This window comes from Enoplosus armatus, chromosome 11, assembly GCF_043641665.1.
Source record: "Enoplosus armatus isolate fEnoArm2 chromosome 11, fEnoArm2.hap1, whole genome shotgun sequence".
Taxonomy (NCBI): domain Eukaryota; kingdom Metazoa; phylum Chordata; class Actinopteri; order Centrarchiformes; family Enoplosidae; genus Enoplosus; species Enoplosus armatus.
Genome location: NC_092190.1, coordinates 23,088,750 through 23,107,724, shown reverse-complemented (window position 1 = coordinate 23,107,724; position 18,975 = coordinate 23,088,750). Strand labels below are relative to the sequence as shown.

At 44.5% G+C, this 18,975-nt stretch overlaps 1 protein-coding gene across 1 annotated transcript in view; it reads left to right on the top strand.

The window, feature by feature from the left end:
* The window catches only part of gli2a (GLI family zinc finger 2a), a 74,401-nt gene that overhangs the window by 22,651 nt on the left and 32,775 nt on the right, over positions 1-18,975 (top strand). The window lies entirely within an intron of this gene.

The window sequence follows — 18,975 nt, the reverse complement described above, 5'->3', positions numbered from 1 at the left end:
GCAAAGCCTGTCATAAGGCCAGTGCATGGTTGTCATGGTCCCTCGGAAAAAAAAACAAAATGCTGCCATATGGAAAACTGATTTGTAATGTCATTCATCATACAGCTGCAGGAAATATGCCGGGAGAAACGGGAATAAAGACAGTCGTTCTGTAACAGCTGGGTAGCAACAGATGATTGAGTGCTATCCCTGGCTGGGGTTGGCAGGGTAGTTTTTTTTTTTTGGTATTAAAGAAGCCACTACACTTCTAGAAACAGGATGTCTCAGATTTGAATCAAAACTTTTGCTTTGCAGGGCCATTTTTAGCTTGGATGGCCTCAGTAGAAGTAAAATCCATGAACGTGGTGGTAAATATACAGCGAAGTAGTGTCGCTATGACTTTCTTTGGAAGGATATATAAAGATTTAAAGGGCAACCTGAGACTCATGAAAGCATAGATAACACAGAGCAATAAATGTTGTTTTGTTGTTTTTCACTTTTGTTCTATGAAGATATAATTACACTCCTCATTTTGCGATTACCGCAACATGGTTCATCGCTTTGCTTTGGTTTCATTAGGTAAGTGGAAGGAGGCGGCTATCTAATAAACCGTCTACGAAAGAAAAGGGCTTGTTGAATGAAAGCCTGTGTGTGTGTTAGTATAGCGTGTAAGCCTGTTGTGTTTTGTTTGCCAGGTGATTTCCCCAACGGTGTTAGCTAAGCCTGAGAATTTTTGGCTCTGACTTCAAAGAGCAGTGGGGTCGTCCCCCCAGCAGCAGCGAATACAGACATGTTCATGGCAGACGCGGATCTGACGTGCTCAGGACTGCAAGCAGGCCGCCTCTTTTTTCAGCTTGACCGCCATCATCACACATTTTGAGTTTGTCCAATGGTTTGCAGAAGTTGTTTCACTTCAGCTGAAATGAAAACCACCCATTACTCCACGAGTGACAGAAAATGTATTGCCAAGCATTCACATTTAACTCATTTATCAATTTGCTTGTTTTCTATCATTGTAAATTGAATACTTTTTGGTGTTTCGACTGGAAAACAACACACTGGCTGTGGGGGAATTGCGTTGGTAATTTTCAGATTAGATTTTCAGATGGGCAGTTTTTGGAACAGATTCCTCAATAACGAAAACAATCATTAGTTTCAGCCCTGTACTTACATTCACACACGTTCACCATGTCCCCAGTAACACCCTCTAAGAGTACATCCACGCTAAAGCTGTATTTACATTTGACGCAAGGGGTTAACTGTGGCCCCAGATAGCTACAGTGTTAGTGCAGGACTAAATGGATGTATTGTGTGTGTGTGATCCAGCCATATTGAGCTGTAATTATATTCCCCACAGTAACTGTGTTTTACGTTCTTTGATTTATTTGAGAAGGTCCACTGCGTTTCTTTCTGAAAATGAGACTATTCTGCAAAGCCACCATAATTAAGTTCTGTCATTCACTACACCCGAGCTACACCGTTAACACCTTAATGCACAATTATTAAATGACGTACATTTTAAAACACATCTATTCCTTTAGATTTTGGCCTTCCATCCACACTAAGCTGACATTTTTCTCTTCCAGTTCAACCAGCTGAGACTCAGAATACCCAGTCCGTCCCCGTCCTTATCAGACTCCTTACACTTTTGTGGTTTTCTGACCAGAGAAAACAAATTTTGTTATCTTCCTGTTGTTCAGGCCTTTCGGTGTGGACAGAGGGGTTTATGAAGTGCATAGCCTGACAATCACCTCTTGACCCTGGTGGCTTAGCGCAGCCTGTCTCCAGATTGCTATCTTATCAGAGATTATAATGTTGGCATTATAAGATTGTACCTTCTGGCATGTTGTGACATGGTACTTCTTCAGTAAGCACACTCAAGCAGTGTCATTCCTAAATGAGCATATCATCATATCATCAGCAGTCGATGCACACCTCCCCAAGGGTCCTTTTTAGAAAGCTTACACACTTTGGAGATCCTCAGATAGTCGTTTGCACATTTTCCAGTCATTTTTATTTGTCACCATCTTGACTTTATAACAAATGCAACAACGTGTAGTAGCATGTGTAGCTCAGCTACAACTAATGAAAGACACATTTTCTAAACATGTGTGCTGGCAAGAATGTGTGTGTGTGTGTATGCTTTTTGCACAAGTGTAGTGCACATTTTCCAAGTGTTAGCTTTGGCAAAACAGGTTGGAGATGCTTAAGCGATAAAGGTACTGTAAATCCTCTTTATTCTGCAGAGTTGTAGTCTTAGAGAGAATCTGGCCCATCTGAAATTCCCACGGAACAAAGAGGGAGGCGGAGGGGGGAGGTGGGGGGTGACAGAGGGGAAGAGAGAGAGAGAACGAGAGGGTATTCAACTGAAGAAGGGGAATTGTTTACATATCAAGACACTTCCTCTAACTCCCAGGAAAAGCAGTAATTTACCTGGCAAGGTTTTACTGTTTAATTTCTCCATTGTGCAGGGGGATAACCCCTTAATTATAGAGGAGGAAGTGGCCCTAAGCCCCGGACAGAGGGCGAGGGCTCACAGAGAGCCTCGGTGAGTTTTGGACCCCCTCGTCCCCAGCCTCCATCAGCCTGGGTTTCTCACTCCTTCTTTGCTGTGGCCATTTTGCCTGTTCATTAGCACTTGTGGGGTGTCTGGGCGCTTGCCAATTAGTGCTCTGCTCCAAATAATATTTCCTTCCGTGAGGCCAGACCAGCTCTACTGGTGGAGACTCCTAGGCGTCTGGGCCCGAAGGATGAGGGCTGAGGGGGGTTGGCACAAGCTGCCAAAACCCTGGGGACCCTAACTCTTTACAGACTGGAAATCACTTCATAAAGTCATCCCAACTTTTGGAACATTTAATGCAAAAGCAATCTCGTAACAACTTTGGTAATAAACATCCAGACTGGGTACTTGCACAGTAAGCCATAACGACAGACATGAGCAAATATTGACGTAAGTTATAAATGTTCCAAGAGGTATATAGGGTCAAATATATGGATACTGCAAAATATCCATCAACAAGTTATTAAACTGTGTATTCAGTGCGAAGAACTGTGCCAAGGGTTTGAATTTGGTCCTTCTTTCAAATGCAGTTTAACTTGAAGTGACAAGTGCCAAAAACCGTAACAAATTATAGCTAATCAGTTAGTCAATTGACAGAAAATGAATTAGCAGCTATTTTTATAATTATTTCATCGATTTTCAAGCAAAAGTGCCAAACATTTCCTAACTCCAGTGTCATAATTGTGAGGATTTGCAGCTTTTCTTTGTCTTGCGTGATCATAAACTAAATCTGCTTGGGTTGTTGGACTGTTGGTCGCACAAAACAGGCAATTGGAAGACATCACCTCGGCCCCAATAAAACTCCTTGGAGTAGAAATGGGACCATCCCAAGAGATCTGGCATTTTATTGAATCAGGTCAATCAGAACATGAAGCCCTCAAGGACATTTTTTTGTTCTTGTTTGCGTGCCAAAAAGGTGAGAAGCTTTTGTGAAAGCTTTGTTTCGTGTCCTGTAAGGCGTCTCACTGCATTGTTAGAATATACTGACTAAGTCATGCAAGGGAAGCTGCAGTAGAGCTGTTTTTGCAGCTGTGCATTAAGTTAAGTCAATACTAGACAGCTTGTGATTTTGTGAAATGAGCCTTGTGCGTATATCTGTGTGTGTGTGTGTGTTATCCTGACTGGTTGGTGTTTGGCTTCGGCAGCGTGTCATAGCTGTAGAGACAGTGTAATTGCCCCAGAACTTGGCTATGTGGCAGACGGAGTAACAACAATAATACAAGGTTTTCATTTTGGGTGACTCACCTCTCCTCACAGCAGGACAGGCATCGGGAAAAGCCCACAAAACTCGCCTAGTTCTGAATATTTATCATTGATTTCTCACTGTATTTTTTTTTATGGTAAAGAGAGAGATTGTATTTGTGTTTCGGCTTACACACTGGTGACTCAATGCTTTTTACACACTGGCAATTTGTGTTGCCCTTTTCACTCTTGAGAGTCTGCACTGGGAGAGGGCGGAGGGGGGGGGGGGGGGGGGGGGGGTGGGCTCTGTAGGCTCATGTTCAGCAAAGAACGCCCTGACAAATATTTTCCTTCATAGAATTATTGCTGAACACCTCAGACCCCTAACTGAGTTTTATTATTCAGGATTTCTCTTTGGAGAGGAGACTTAATTAAGCCTGTGTTGTCCAATGTTGTACATGATATTCTTCATCATTTAAGTTCAAATAATAATTGTGCTAATAATTGTTTCTTTAAAAGCTGCCCATGCAACACTATCCCTCCTCTGCTCTGTCCTCCACCCATGCTGAATATGGACAAGTCTGATCTTTGTGAAAGACGAGCATCTTTACACGTATTAACCTCTGGCTTACTCTTCCACTCTCTAACTTTCTCTCTGCCTCCTCCTTCCTTCCCACACTCTACTACCACACAGTTACTAGCACCATTAGGCTGTCATAACACGGCACATATAACCTGAGGTGATCCCAGGACTGAGTGAGCCGAGCGTCCCTGGGGGCAAGGCGCTGCCGCAGCCAAACAGGATTGCTACCTCATGGTCTGGGGTGATGGGTACCACATGTAAGCAGAGGCAACCGCTGGCTCTAATAGGAGCTGACAAGTGGCGGTCTGACAGGCAGATTTCAGATGGCTTGTGCTGGCTTATCGCTATAGAAACAGAGCTCTGTTTCTATAGGTCCTATGGCAGAGTGGTTTGCTTTAAAAAGAGTCTTTGTACAGAAGAAACACTCACTCATGGCTCCCTTCCTGCTTGGTCTCCCCCTACACTGGCTTGGTAGACGCACATGCTGGAATTCATATGGTCCCTCGTCTTTGACTAATCCCTTTAATTAAAGGGTCCTGTGAAGTTTTAGACCTCTCGTAATGCTATGGAGCTGAGTGGGACCTTGTTTGTGTGTCTCGTGCATGCGCACAAGGACGCAGATGCATGCAGGTGATGTGCACACTGCCCAGCCAATGGTTTCACACTATTCCACTGATCTACAGGTGGCGGTATCCAGGATTCAAGCGCCTGTTGTGTGTTATTTTCCAACAACTTTGCCGAACTAAGCAACAAAATACATTGCTCATCATTAGCTTCCAAAATGACTCCCAAAAGCGTTTTCTAACCTTGGCAGGATGAAAAAAACTGGTATAGATCACGATTACGGGATTATTCGTATACATTTTTTTCCTGATCTGGTTGAGGTTTGGTTAAGTTTTAGGCACAAATTCTACTCGGTTAAGGTCAGGGAAGTATGGCGGTCATGGTTAAAGGTCTCCAGTGTCAAAGTCGCATACTTTGTTGACCAATCCATCCAGCCCAACCTCCTCCCTTTGACGTTTTGTCATGCTATACCACCATCGCACCACCCCTTCTTTTGTCCCAGAAAACAGTTATAATTCACATGGCCACAAGAGGTCCTTGTCAGGTAAACATACGTAGGTCACACGAGGCATCTGAACAAGGGACTAATGCTATGGCTTTTCTTCGGAGGGCAGTCTCGTCAGTGGTTCCCTCACCTAAAGGTCCAATCTCTTTTTATACTGTATTTCTCTTCCTTACCGTAAAATCTCATGATGAGAAGTTGTCTTCATGTTACTGGGACTGTGGCTCAAATACAGGTTTCTCCTTACCCACTGTGACACACAACACAGCAGGAGAAGACCTGCTGTCACCTATCCATGGGGCAATGCGAATGGGAAATAGGACAGTGGTGTTTCCTGACACGGTGCCTCTCCTGAAAACGCTCCTCAGCGCTGTTATGTGGGCTTACATTGAAAACCGTAGTATGTACGCTGTACGCAGCTGGTGTGTTTCGCCTTAAGTACCACAGATGGCACGTTTTGCTGCAATAGTCTTGGGGTGGATGACAGAAAAGATCTCATGGGCTACCTGAGACGTGCTGAACAACAGTGTTGAAGTGTTGCAGTTTTAGGGAGGCAATACATTCTCTCAATGAAACTCTACGCTGAAGATAGCTGAAGCCACCAAAATCACAACAGTTTATATTGCCCTTGCTGGGGTTGTGATTCATCCCCCCTCTCCTAAACCACAGCATGCAGTGCAACTTCACATGGTGTTCTTTTTTCAAGCGCTTAATGTGGTGCATTTAAAGAGAGGATTAAAAATAATACAGTGGCAGCATGTGGCACCCTTTCCCCACAAAAAGAACAAGAGTTGGTTGATGAACATCACAACTGTTCCACATGTGGATCATTATCAAGAACCAGGCAGGACCTGTTAAAGCTTCAATGTGCTCTTAGATTGGGGCTTTGAAGCAGGGCAAAGGGAAAATGCTTTCTAATCAAGGCCTTGCAAAAACAAAAGCCACAATGCCTAAACTCCAAGAAGACCATCTCCAACCTAAGGAGACAGATGGTTTATGTTTGTTTGTTTCGATTGGAGGGAAAACCAAAAGAAATATTGAAAGAATTATATGTTAAGTAAGTCTGTAGTCATTTGTTTGTTTAGTACATAAAAGCTGAGCAACAATCCCCTTTGGGGGAGACGTTAGACATACTAAGACGTATAAAACAACATTTTCTAGGTTTAATACATGGAATTCAGCGCTGGAAACAGGCTGCACAGAGAATTTACCACGGTTTCTTTCTTCCTTTTTGAATCGAGTCAAGATAAGCGTACCCTGGGTTTGCTCTGGAGCCTGGAGTTTGGCACGAGTTCATACTGTAATTGCTTCCCCATGTCGCCGCTCAATTGCGCCGTCACTAAGGCCGAGATAGCACATGGAACTCTCTCCCATTTTCAGGCGTCTTATTTTAGCCCTCCAAAATGTCAAGGTTTGACGAAATCCCAGTTATCATCACTATAGTAGTTTGAGGAGGAAATACTTAACTGACAGTGTCTTCAATTTGTTCCCCAAATGTTTAATTTTGCATGTTGATGGAAGCTCTCTGGCAGTAATTCAGTCTAGAAATGGGCCCAATGACAGAGTACACTTAAGGTCTGTAGTCAGAATTCTCAAGTATGGGTCACCAAACATGGATATGTTATAATAATACTGAATAGCTTTTATACTTTGCACTATGGTATGATGGCGTAGATTAAAATTATTCAACATCTATGTCACAAGTGATGATGCAGTTGGTGACTTAAAGGATTTAGTATTGTGCTTCCAACACGTTGGAATACTCACAAGGGAAAAATAAAAACAATAAAAAGAATGGTCAAATTGCTATTATTAGTTATTCTGACTAATATGGGCTGAGCTCCAAAAACACTGGATCCTACACGTCCCTGCTCTGACCCACAGTTAGTATCGCAGGCTTTCTGTCCTAAATCTCCAAGCCCAAGTCGACATCATCAGGGTTCATTTTTCACACTTGTCCAAGTCTCTTCAGAGCCACAGAAGACAATATAAAACTGTTAATGCCGGGTGAGTACTTGTTTAACATCAGTGGACTGCCCCTTTAGGAAAAAATACATGAAATCAATTTTAGGTTCAGATTTTAGTGCTATATACTGTCCCTCACTGACATTGAGACCAATCTTCCATGAAGCAAAACTTTACCCCGAATGTTCTTTTCACATGCACAAACATTGTGCTTTCAACTCTTCTACAAATGAGACCCTCATCTCTGTAATCACAGCTCAGTGGCCTACTTCTCGTTTAGTTTCAGGTTGCATGGGGACCAAGAATATAGGGACTTCAGACCTTAATCAGAACCTGCATGCTTTAGCTACGCTTTCAACGACTTGATTGTATCGCTGTCATCGCCATTTCCATTCCATTTTAGTTTTTGGCTTTGACCCTCCCGAAGCAGCCTTGAACTTTTTTTGATCACATGCCTCAACGTGGAATTGGATTCTTTTTATTTTGACAGTTGCGTGTTTTGACATTTTCACTGAAATATTGTATGGGTATATCTGTGTAGTCTAGAGCAAATGAACACACAATGCAGTCCAGATGCAGAGGGAATGTATACTATGAGTCAGTGGGAATCCAGTTGACTAATATGAGTCTGTTCCTTTTTACTTGTTCCGTGAGGACAGTGGCAGCTGTGAGGGCAGACATGACCCTTAAGTATTACATCCCCAATGACGTCTTCGGAGGAGTAATTTCAATAATTGTTTAATCACCAAATTAAAACCTCTGGTATGACAGGTAGATCTTGTGATCACTAATGGCCTTGCTTAGCTTTCACGGAGCCTGCTGAACACTAACTTATGGACAGTCCTCATTCTTTATGTAATCTTCTTCAGGCATTTGAAGTGGGCATGGTTCATTCACAATGTGTCAATACCCCAATCTACTCATTTTCATAAATTAGGATTTGTATAACGAAGCTTTAAATAGTTGAATTGCGGTCTCAGAAAGCTAAATACCGTTGGCAGGAAAGGCTTTGCTCTTTGAGGGAGATCTTAAAGAAAACAGCAAAGAGGAATTCTGCTTGGAGGACTAAAACATTCATGAACATTCGATTGTTGTTAAGTCAACAACACCAAAAGCTCAACACTTAAGGAGGAGGCCGGGTAGCTGGACTAAACTGTAGTGTAACTAGTAACCATAGCTGTCAAATGAATGTAGTGGAGCGACAGTTGTAGTGGAGTAGGGGGGCCTCAGTTGACTCCCGGGCTTCATGCCACCATTACGGCTTGGCTTTAGACGCTGCTGCCTGTTTTAAACACCAGATATACCTGATCAGGCGCAACACAGGTTGTTTTTGTAGAAATACCAATTATCATGTTTGTTTTTAATTCCCCCACATGGTAATGAAGGTACATAAGAATGGAGAAATTTAAGCTGAAAGAGCTGCCATAACTTCTACCCACTGTTTCCAAAGTTTATTAAATGGTGTTTTGTAGGTTGCTACAGGCAGGTTGCCCCGGGCCTTCTGGGAAAATCTGTAGCGGAGTGACTTCTCTCTCAACAGCTCCTACTAAAATGGTTTTGAGCAAAGCACTCGCTGAAGGCCAAACGCTCCGGTAGAGTTGCTCAGTGGTCATCAGTAGAGGTCTGTGGTTACTGAGTAAATGTTAAACAGTGCTACATTGCTTGGAGACCAATTTTGTTTTTTTTCTGTTGAATTTCTCTCCTAGTTTGTTACACGTTGTCATCCATTATTCCCTTATTTCATCATAATGTAATTAATATTGAAAGAGGATCATTTTTATCCAGCTCGAAGCAAAAGCCTGGAGAATAAAAGTTACATTACAAAAGCTGCGGAGCGTCTTCCTCATGATTGAGCGCCCTTCCTGACCATATCCATAATAGTGTTCGTCAGATGAAGGAGATTCCCCCACAGGCTTACCCAGAGGTGACTCGACTCTCTCAGTTTCGCACAGGGGAAGCGGCGTGTCGGCTAATTTTATCACACAATGCAAGCTGTTTGTCAGCGCAGCTCCGGTGAAAAATGATTCCTTATCTTGAGGGCTGTTGTTTGTTGTTGCTGAGTAATGTCCTGGCCACTTGCTCTTGTCTCTGGAGCCTTCAGAGGCTTCAGCTGCCCCTGCTGTCAACTGTCAGGAACCGCATTCACACTACGCACACATGTACACACCTGAGCGCACACAATCTGGAGATGCACGGGGGTTTCGAGGAGCGCTTGGCAGAAAAACAAACTTTCTTTGATTTGCACACAAACTCAGGAGTCATTTACCTTGCAGGCTGACTGCTTTCCGCGGTTTACCATTTCCTCTCTCTCAAGCTGCACAAAGTCTAATGAAGACAGACATGTAGACTAACACAGAGCAAGCTCCTTTTCTCTTTCAATGTCACAAATCCTCCTCCTTTATAAACGGTTCGAAGCCGTTGCCAGAGAGGGACTGATGAAAGCGACGTGTTACTCATAGGGCCCCTTGTTTATTTGACTTCCATACTTGCATTAAGGCCAAGTAAACATATCGACTGCCCTCCAGGCTGCTTTCACAGCGCCACCACCCTCACTGCCAAGGGTGTAGCTGCAGGGAGTAGAGATAGATCTCCCTCTCAGTAATTAATGTCATTCAGCACTGGTGTAGTAGAGATGCTTTATATTTCTGAATAATAAGGGGGGGGGGGCATTACAACATATATTGTCACGAGATCAAGTAAAAATCAAGCAGAGCTCCTCTGCCCAGTGGCTCTTTAGTGATCCTGGCAGAGAAACATTAAAATCACATGGCCTGGCAGATCCCAGAGGTTGTGACCCTAATAATTCATGCCATTGTTGACTTCTTGCCCTCTTCTTCTTCTTCTTCTTCTTCCTATTTCCTTCCTTCCTTGCTTATCACCATGTCAGCCCACTCTCTTCACTTCTCCCCTCACTCTAGCCTGAAGCCAGGCAGTCTTGTTTGTTCATTTTTCTGCCTGAGCCACAAGAGACAGGTAGGGACAACTGATAACTGTTTAAATGTTTCTTTAAATTTTTCTACATGTCCCTGTCGCTCAGTCCAACAAAGGCCTGAGCAAAACCTGCTCTCCAGTCACTCCAGCCTTCTATAATACATCCTCAGCTCCTAAATTGCAGCTTTTTTCCCTGTCTTTGCCCCCTTTTCAGACCACTGGGCTCTCCAAGCTGAACCGTCGGGCTTCCTTCCTTTCACTGATTCTGCATAACACAACCAGGATGCTTCAGTGAAGAGCCCCGTGTCAGAGAAGCTGGTGCTGAATGGGAAATGCGTCTTTATAGTTCTTAAACTGCTGTTTTGAGTCCACCTAGCTGAAACAACAACAGATGGAAAGCAAGTCTGCAAACGTCCCATAGCTTACTGCTCGCGACAGCAGGAATATAGGGTTAGCTAATGCTGTCGGTCTACACTTTGTGTGCTTTAACCACAGATTTAATTCTAAATATTCATCTGGAAAAGTAGGGCTGTGTATCTGTTTCTCTGTGATATGTATCGTACATTGATTCAGCTCAGATTAGGTTATTTGATATTTGGCTTGTAATTTTAGCGACCAAGCTAAGCTTACGAGTTAACCAACCATTAGCAGCAGGTGGACACAGTAGAGTCTGACATTTCCTCCAGGTTTTTGGTGTATTTCGGTCGGTTCTGTAGTGTTTTTGAAATAGTCGTATTTCTCAGCATCGTATGGGTTTTCTGATATGGTAATTTAGTCTAAGGCTACCTTGACACCTTGGTTTCTATAAAATAAAATATGAATTCTGAAGCCATTCTGAATCCTTTAAAATATGGGGTGGTTTTGACAATTTTTTAAAAACTGTCAGTTCAAGGCACCTTTTGAAACAAAATGTTTTTCTGTTTAGCAGACAACCCTATCCAGAGCAACTTACAGTGTAAGACACATTGCTGTCAGAGGGATAGAGGCTTGCAGCTTTGGGTCATTCAGACTAAGAGGTTTCGGAAATATTAAATATCACATGTAACAACCGCTATCAACTGCTTTTTTTTTCCTTGTAAAACATGGACCCTAAAATGAGGGTCACTTCACAAAAAGAGAAAGAGCAGGGCAGCATTATCAGACTGGGAGTGGGGGGGGTGGGGGGGGACCAGTTGGTCGGAGGCCCTCTGACCTGCTTCACAGCTGTTTCTTGTTAGTGCTTTAAAACAAATTCCCAGAGTGAGATGGTTTCCACGCAGAATCCTGCCCTGAAGAAAGAGGCCAGACAAGAAGGGGGTTTATAAGACCCCGCTGCTGTGTGTGTGTGTGTGTGTGTATAAACAGCCCAGTCTTAACGTTTTATCTTATCAGGATAGATGACCTGAAAGCGCAGGGTACCTCACTTAAGACGCTCTGCCCTGTGTTCTGAACGCCACCAACACTCAGCTGAGTCGGCCCTGATTTCTTCAAGAATCTATTTCCAGCTTTAAGAGTATCAGCCCTCAACTGAGCCTCAGTGACACTCAGAGGACGTTTACAGTCATTTGGCGAGAGTCGACCTTTGATTCAACCGCTGCCGAATATTTAAACGAACGTAAGTAAGCCTTATCTCGGATGGCACAGTGTGCGCACAGAGGAGCAGAATGAAATACTCTCGCTCATAGATTTGTGTCTTAATGCAACAACACGGCAGACTTTTAAAACACTAAGAAATTGGTCAGCTCTGTAATGCAAACACACATGACACTAACACTCAAGTCTGAAACGGGCCACATGTTTTTAGAGCTGCTGTAAACTTTGCTGCAATTACTGCCACTGTGAAACTAACGGATATCGGCCGTTTATTTGATAAGAGCTCCATGCTGATGGGTATAAACATTTTAAACTTGAATTATTTTGAAGGTCCCTCAAGAAGAATTTACCTCTGACCTTTTTTGAGCCTAATTCGTCCCGTGTCTTAAATAACGTCGGTGTCTTCGCTGTTCAAAAGGGAAAATGTTGAGTATTATTCTGTGAGACCACACGACACCATCTAACGGACTCAGCGTGGCAGTTTGATGGAGACCAGGCCAGTTTCCGACCAGAGAGAGCAGTCTCCCTGGAGTGGGGGGTGGGGGGGGGGGGGGGGGGGGGGGGGGGGGGGGGTGCGCCTCACCTCAGGGTGACCCCCAGCTAAGACGGCTTCAGATTGATGTGCACTGCCTCGTTCTCCCACACATTGTGTGCTGTTTGGGACATTTCCTCTGCCTTTCCCTTCGTTCCTGTAAAGACTAAAGCTCTGTTTACAGGTCTGGGGGGGGGGGGCGCTGAGCTTGCGCTGAGGATGCCATGATAGGGGCGCTGAGGACGCTCTTTGTGCTCTTTTGAGCTGACAGCTTGTCCGTCAGCTGTGTCTGAGAGGTTAAAAGGGCTCACGGAAGACGGAGGAAAACTGCATTCTCACCGTTCGGCGTGACTTGGCTTGATTGGAGCATTTGCACTTGTCATAAACATTTTGCATGTGTTGTTCTGATGAGTGGGAATAGAAGAAAACGACTCAATACTAGTATCACTCCACTGCGTCTTTCCTTGAATCCTCCTGAATTGGCCACCAGTTATTCTTACCATCGCCGCAGCAATAACAAACCCAGTGCATTAATTACTTGATCAGGCCTACACCTGTGCTCTAAAGGGGCCCGGGTGATAAATCAGAAGTCTGCACGGAAAGCTGATTATCCTGACACCTCATCAGTCTTCACAGAGAGGCCCACTGCCTGCCACAAGGAGAGGCCTGCTAAGCCCAGCTACCTGTGCGCTAATATCGCAGGATACACCCAGCCCCGCTAAACTCCTAACGCTCATCCCGGGTGATGCATGGTGGTCGTTAGGCAGTGATCCCCCAGGTGCTGCTGCTGCTGGACACTTGAGATTATACCCCATTTCCCAGATAAAAATCTTGTAACTCTGATTTGTGTGATTTTAGTCGACTGTGGGCTGAGATCGTAAAATTCTGCAGGTGAGCTCTTGGAAAAAGATCACTTTCAGAAATCCAATATTTTTAAGGGAAAGTCACTGACATTTTGGAGGTGCGAGCATCTAGCCTCGCTACGTCCCTAGGTGCCGATTTTACACTGAATGGACGTTAGCACCACCAGCTAATGGCAACCCAGGTGAGATAAGGTCTTGGTAGCACTCGGTCTTTAGAACAATTAGGAGAGGCGGCGCAGCACCTTGTAGCCCAGGTGATGGATCACGTTGGTGGTGGGTTCGCGGGGTTGATGCTGAGACTAAGGAGTGATTGACTGAGGCACGCGTGCAGATTGGACAGAGACTGATCGCAGAGGAGGGAGGCCAGCTGGGTCTGACTGGGATCTGTAAACACGCCGGGACAGCAACGGAGGCAGCAGAGGTCCGGGTAGCTACACAACAGAGATGATACAACACATCTGGGGGGGGCGTTAGGAGGGATGAGTCCTGCGTCATGGCAACGAGATATAAACACAGGCACAATGCTCTCATAGTAACCCACTTGCTCATATTTTAATCTCACACTTTCTCATATGGACTTAGCTCATCAGAACACATACAATGAATCAAATGACTATGTGTAATGTGAAAGGTGTCACTTGCAGTGACCCAAACTCCAAAGTTCCCCTCAGCTCTTTAAATCATTTTAACGTCTTTTGGCTGATCGTTTCGGTTTAACAGCCCAGGACTACCGCTTTGGTTCAGTCTCTCCGCTCTCGTCAACTGTGTTTCTATCAAAAAATACTCTGATGAACCCGCTGTACACTACCTGTGCAGCACCAAACCACAGACCGATAGAGTTAGCGACTAGCTGGTGACCATAGTGGAGCAAATAGCAAGCTAAAGACCCAGTTATATGTCTCTGATGGAGACGAAACCACCTACTACATCTACTGACAAAAGCAGTATGCAGTATGAACTACATGCTACATACTGCATACTGCGTTTCATGAGGAGTATGCAGTGTGAAACTGTCAAACCAGTACGTACTGCTAGTATAGTAGGCAGTTTCCAATACAGCCAATGTGCTGCTTGGTGTAGAGTTGCCGCCAAGTGGCCAGAAGACAGATTGGTGCTGCTTCAATACTAGCGGCGATACAGTACCTGAGTTTTGGTACCTTTTTTTTTTTTGTTGTTGATTCAAACATGCTCTTATCGAAAGCCTATTTCTCATTAGATAAAACTTCTCAAATGTTACATACATCTAAACATCTATTATTCCTATGGACAAGTTTCGGTATGTGCTATAAAGCTGCGGAGGTTCAGTACCCAGCCCCAGCCACAACTATGGACTCATGGACACTGTTATATCTGAAGCATAAACATCTGAATTCAGAATGTGCTGTATAAAAGTTACAAGCTTCAAGCACCATGCCCTCTTTACAGCGCTGACTCAAGCCTCTGGAAAACGACTGTGTTAGTGTTCCCAGGCAGCGAGCGTTTGATGTGCACATCATAACATACGCCGACTTTGCGCGAGTTCACAGGGACTAATGAATTTCCGCTCAAACCATCTTGTGTCATTACAGAGACCATTGGCCTAATCCACTTGCCTTCTGCCCAAAATCCCCCTATCAATAAAAAAGGTATCATTTTACCCTCCCCGAGGGCTGTTAAAAGTAGAGAGCCACTCTGCTAAGACTTCCTTTCATACATGGCGGTGGTTCCGTGCTCTCCTGTAAGCCTCTAATCCCTCTGTCGCCATCACTCGCCCATGTACTGCCCGAGAGGAAGCCACGTCTTGCAAACTAAACTTGCAGGTTTCATGTTGTGTGTGTAGCGCAGGATTCCCGGATTAGGCTAAACACACACTTTTTATTAACTTAGGGCATAACACTTGCTGTCGTGCGTTTTGTATGTGTGTGTGTGTGTGTGTGTGTTTAAGAAAGACATGTCTGTTCAACCTCAAAGTAACACGTTGGTGTTTGTCTCACTCACTCTTGATGGTTGCTTACTGAGAGCGAACTGCAGAACAAATCAGTGTCTGTGTGCGAGTGTGTAAGCATGCACATGAGCGTTTGTGTATAGCCGTTGGCACGGCGCTGTGTAGTTAGGACCCAGGCCAACTTTTTCTGCTGGAATTTCCTGTCTGAATCGAGCACCCCCACCTCTCCTACTCCTCTGCTCTTCACTTCTCTCTGTCTCTCTCTCACTGCCCCTTTCTCTCAAAGCACGACAAAGGCTTTTTTTTTTTTCCCCTGAAATTATTCCTGGCCTGGCCTCTCAGGGCATTATTATTATCGTTGAGTACTTCCTCAAAGACGTGAGCCCACTCCACTCTCCACTTCAGCATGGTCCTGATCTGGGGCTTCATTTGGCCATAATGAGAGAGTGCTTTTCCTCCTTCTTTCTCTGAGTCATGAGACTCGAAGGGGGCCTTTGTTAACATCGAACACCTGGCATTGTCTTTAGCGAGCGATCAAACCGGAGCTTTAAGATTAGCAAAAAAAACGAAAAGGAGGAGAAGATGTGGGGCTCTAACCCTGCTGCCTGGCAGGATGTTTGGCACGTCTGGAGCCTCATTATGGGGGCTAGGGGGCAAAGATATGTTCAGTCTTAAAACAAACACGTTATGAGAGATCAGAGCAGATATGGTGCCTGAAAACGACCACCAGTTAAAGGTGCCCGATGTGGGCTGGACTGATTTATGATATAAGATTACATCAACACAAAAGTCCCCTTGCCATGATTTACAGTTTGTGCGACACGGCGTGAGTGTAGTATTGTTTCAGGTACTTGATAACATTTCAAGAAGTCCAGCTTGAGCCGTAGATCCATGATTTTGAAGACTTATCAGACACCGAAACTCTCCACCGTAGTTTATGGTACTATTTTTTAATCCTTTTTATCCTCCGTCTCAATGTCACTTTGGGTTGCGGTAAAAGTTGTCGGCCTAAATCCTCCGCGCTGTTTTTGGATGTACATGTGCTGAGGCCCAGGGCGGAGTAACCAGCCATGTACCTGGTGGTGGTTGTCCCCGCGGCCCAGGAAACAATGCAGCTGTCTGGGTGAAGGAAGGACCTGTTCAGGCCTTTATTGGCCCCACATCCAGCAGCGTCACTCTGTGGGGGAGGGATGGGCGTCTGGGGCTTCTGCTTGGTATGGTTTATTTTAGCATGTTTGTGCATGTGCACAACATGGACTGAACCTTTTTCTGGAAAAATCATTAGATTCATAATCATGATTTTTTAATATAAATAAACTGCCATGTTTCATAGGAACAGTGAGTCCCAATCCTGAAGGCCATACCTGATATTAGGTATGCGTCTCTCAGGAAAGGCATGCATTAGTATAAGCTCCCCCAGCGCTGAACTGACACTAAGAAAACACATCCCAACACAAGTGACAAGTTTAATTGATCAATTCTTCAGCATGTCTAAAGGAAGCTGGCCTGACTTCCAGCACAGACATGCCCGTCTTTGTCACATTCTAGTCTCCTTGTCCCGTGCCCTCCCCGCCCTCTCTTTACCGGAGATGTGCCAGGCAGCACAAGCAGGGGGCTCCTCTCGCACAAAGCCCGAACTTCTGGCTCCACTTGTGAAACAAAGCTCAAACTCCTTTTTCCCAGCTCTCGCTCCCTCTCACTCACTCACTGGGCGCCTCTTTTGGCTTTGTAACACACAAGTTGACTCGGCATTGGCCGCCCATCCCGCACACAAAGGCAAGGGAGGGTCACTGGCCGGGATCCAGCGGCGTAGATCTTGATGGAAACACAGAGCCCTTGGCCTTCTGAGCTCGACGACGAGAGGAGACAAGGAGCGCGGGGCACCAGACGGATTTTTACAACTCACTTTAGCTTCACAGTCAATTTTCACTCTTCTGTGTGTGTGCGCAGTGGAGCATTTTGACTTTGAGATTTATTTTACCTGGGGACATCCTGTGATGTGTAAAGATTTCAGGTTATGTAATTCTATAATTTCCGAAATACACATTCCTGCAGAAATGATCCAAGCATTGTCTTTATTGTCTCGTGCTCTAAGCTGAACTGTAAAAATCAGGTGTTTTTGCGGCTAGTGTGTTCTTCTTATTTTCTTTAATGTGGAAAAGAGTGTAGGCATTAGCAGAATCTCAGAAAAATGGGATTATTTTTGGCAAAGCCGTTGTGTTTTTGCTTTACAAAAACAGGAATCAACCAACCCTAACCCTAACCAAAATCGCCACTCAATCGAAACTGTGTCTGTGGCACGGCTGATTCCAGCTTTCAAAGGGAAAACCATCATGGTTGGGTAATGCTTGTTCTCAAACACATTCCGCACCAGTCAAATGTTTCACCGTTCAGAGCTGCCTCCAGGGAAACCCGCCTCTCCCAGGCCTGCGTGTAATCCCATCAGAATTAACTAAAAACAAGATGGTACAACGTCACGATGATTACCTCAATCACAATAACAAAGGGCTCAATCAGGGTTAAGTAGCAGTAATGTCTGTCTTTGTATCTGGTATTAACCTAAAAACAACATCCAGGGTCCTGTCATAGCCCACAGGCACAGAGTCCTGTTACACCTTGTTTTCACAGCACTGGCTAGAGCGTTAGGACCCCTAAGGCACATCTCAAGACAGGGGGGTGTTTATAAAAAGAAAAAAAAGAAAACTTTAAAAAAAGAAAATCCATAGGATAGTATAATTGCTGTGATAACAATGGCTTTAAATGCAAATCCCATGTATTGAAAGATTTGTTTTCCAAAAATGGATTTCCATGCAGTAAAACGGAGAACCAGGCATGTATTCAGAAGCTTCTATTAGCGAGATCTTAATATCTCATTTCCATTTGATTCTGCTGGCAAAATATTTACTAATAATTTTTAAAATCCTTGAGACGTATTAGCAGTACAAATTCATTCACTCAGTTATTACTTTACTCAATCATTTAAGTTATTCGGAGGTGTGCGACCGTGCGGGCCGCGACGACTTGGGCGATCGACGTCACTTTTGGCGCAAGGGGGGTGCAATGAGTGGAACATTTAGCTTTACAGCGAGGCGAAGACAGTCCTCAAATACGTCCTCAGGAGCACGTTGACCCGGTCCAGCCATATAGCCATATATATACTAGGTTTCGACTTGACCGTAGTTGTCCTCATTGAATTAGTGTTCTAGAAATGTACATTTTGCTGAATGTACTTGATATGCTGTCTATTAATTCTGGCAGCATGTCCTTTGCACTTTAACATCCTCAACCCTAACCCCTCAACATGTTTGCTCATGGCAAACATTGGCATCACATTGGTGTGAAAGGACGCACCAGTTTCCCCTTTATCTGAGAGGGCCAGTGGGACTGGGTGATGGATAATGATCTGCTCTCACTGAGCTGTGACCTTTGACCTCGGTGGTCTCTGCTCCCAGGTCATCCCAGGTTTACTGGACCGTACAGCCTTAAAGAATCCTAATGGCAACCGGGGATTAACCCAAGGGAGCTGCATAGCTCTGTGCTCTCTGTCTCTGTCCCTCCACACACACACACACACACACACACACACACACACACACACACACACACAAACTGAATGTGCTCTCAGGATTCCTGCAAAGTCATTCTGGGTTTGTGTCTTTGGTTTATTTTCCTTCATCAAACATGCGAAGGTTTGCCATATCAAACTGGAGAGAATTAGTAGGCTTGTTGTCCGTGATTAGAGCTCTCCTCCTCCTCCCTCAATCAAGACAGTAATGTCTCCTACTCAGCGGTTGTAATGGCAGTAATTAATGGTGATC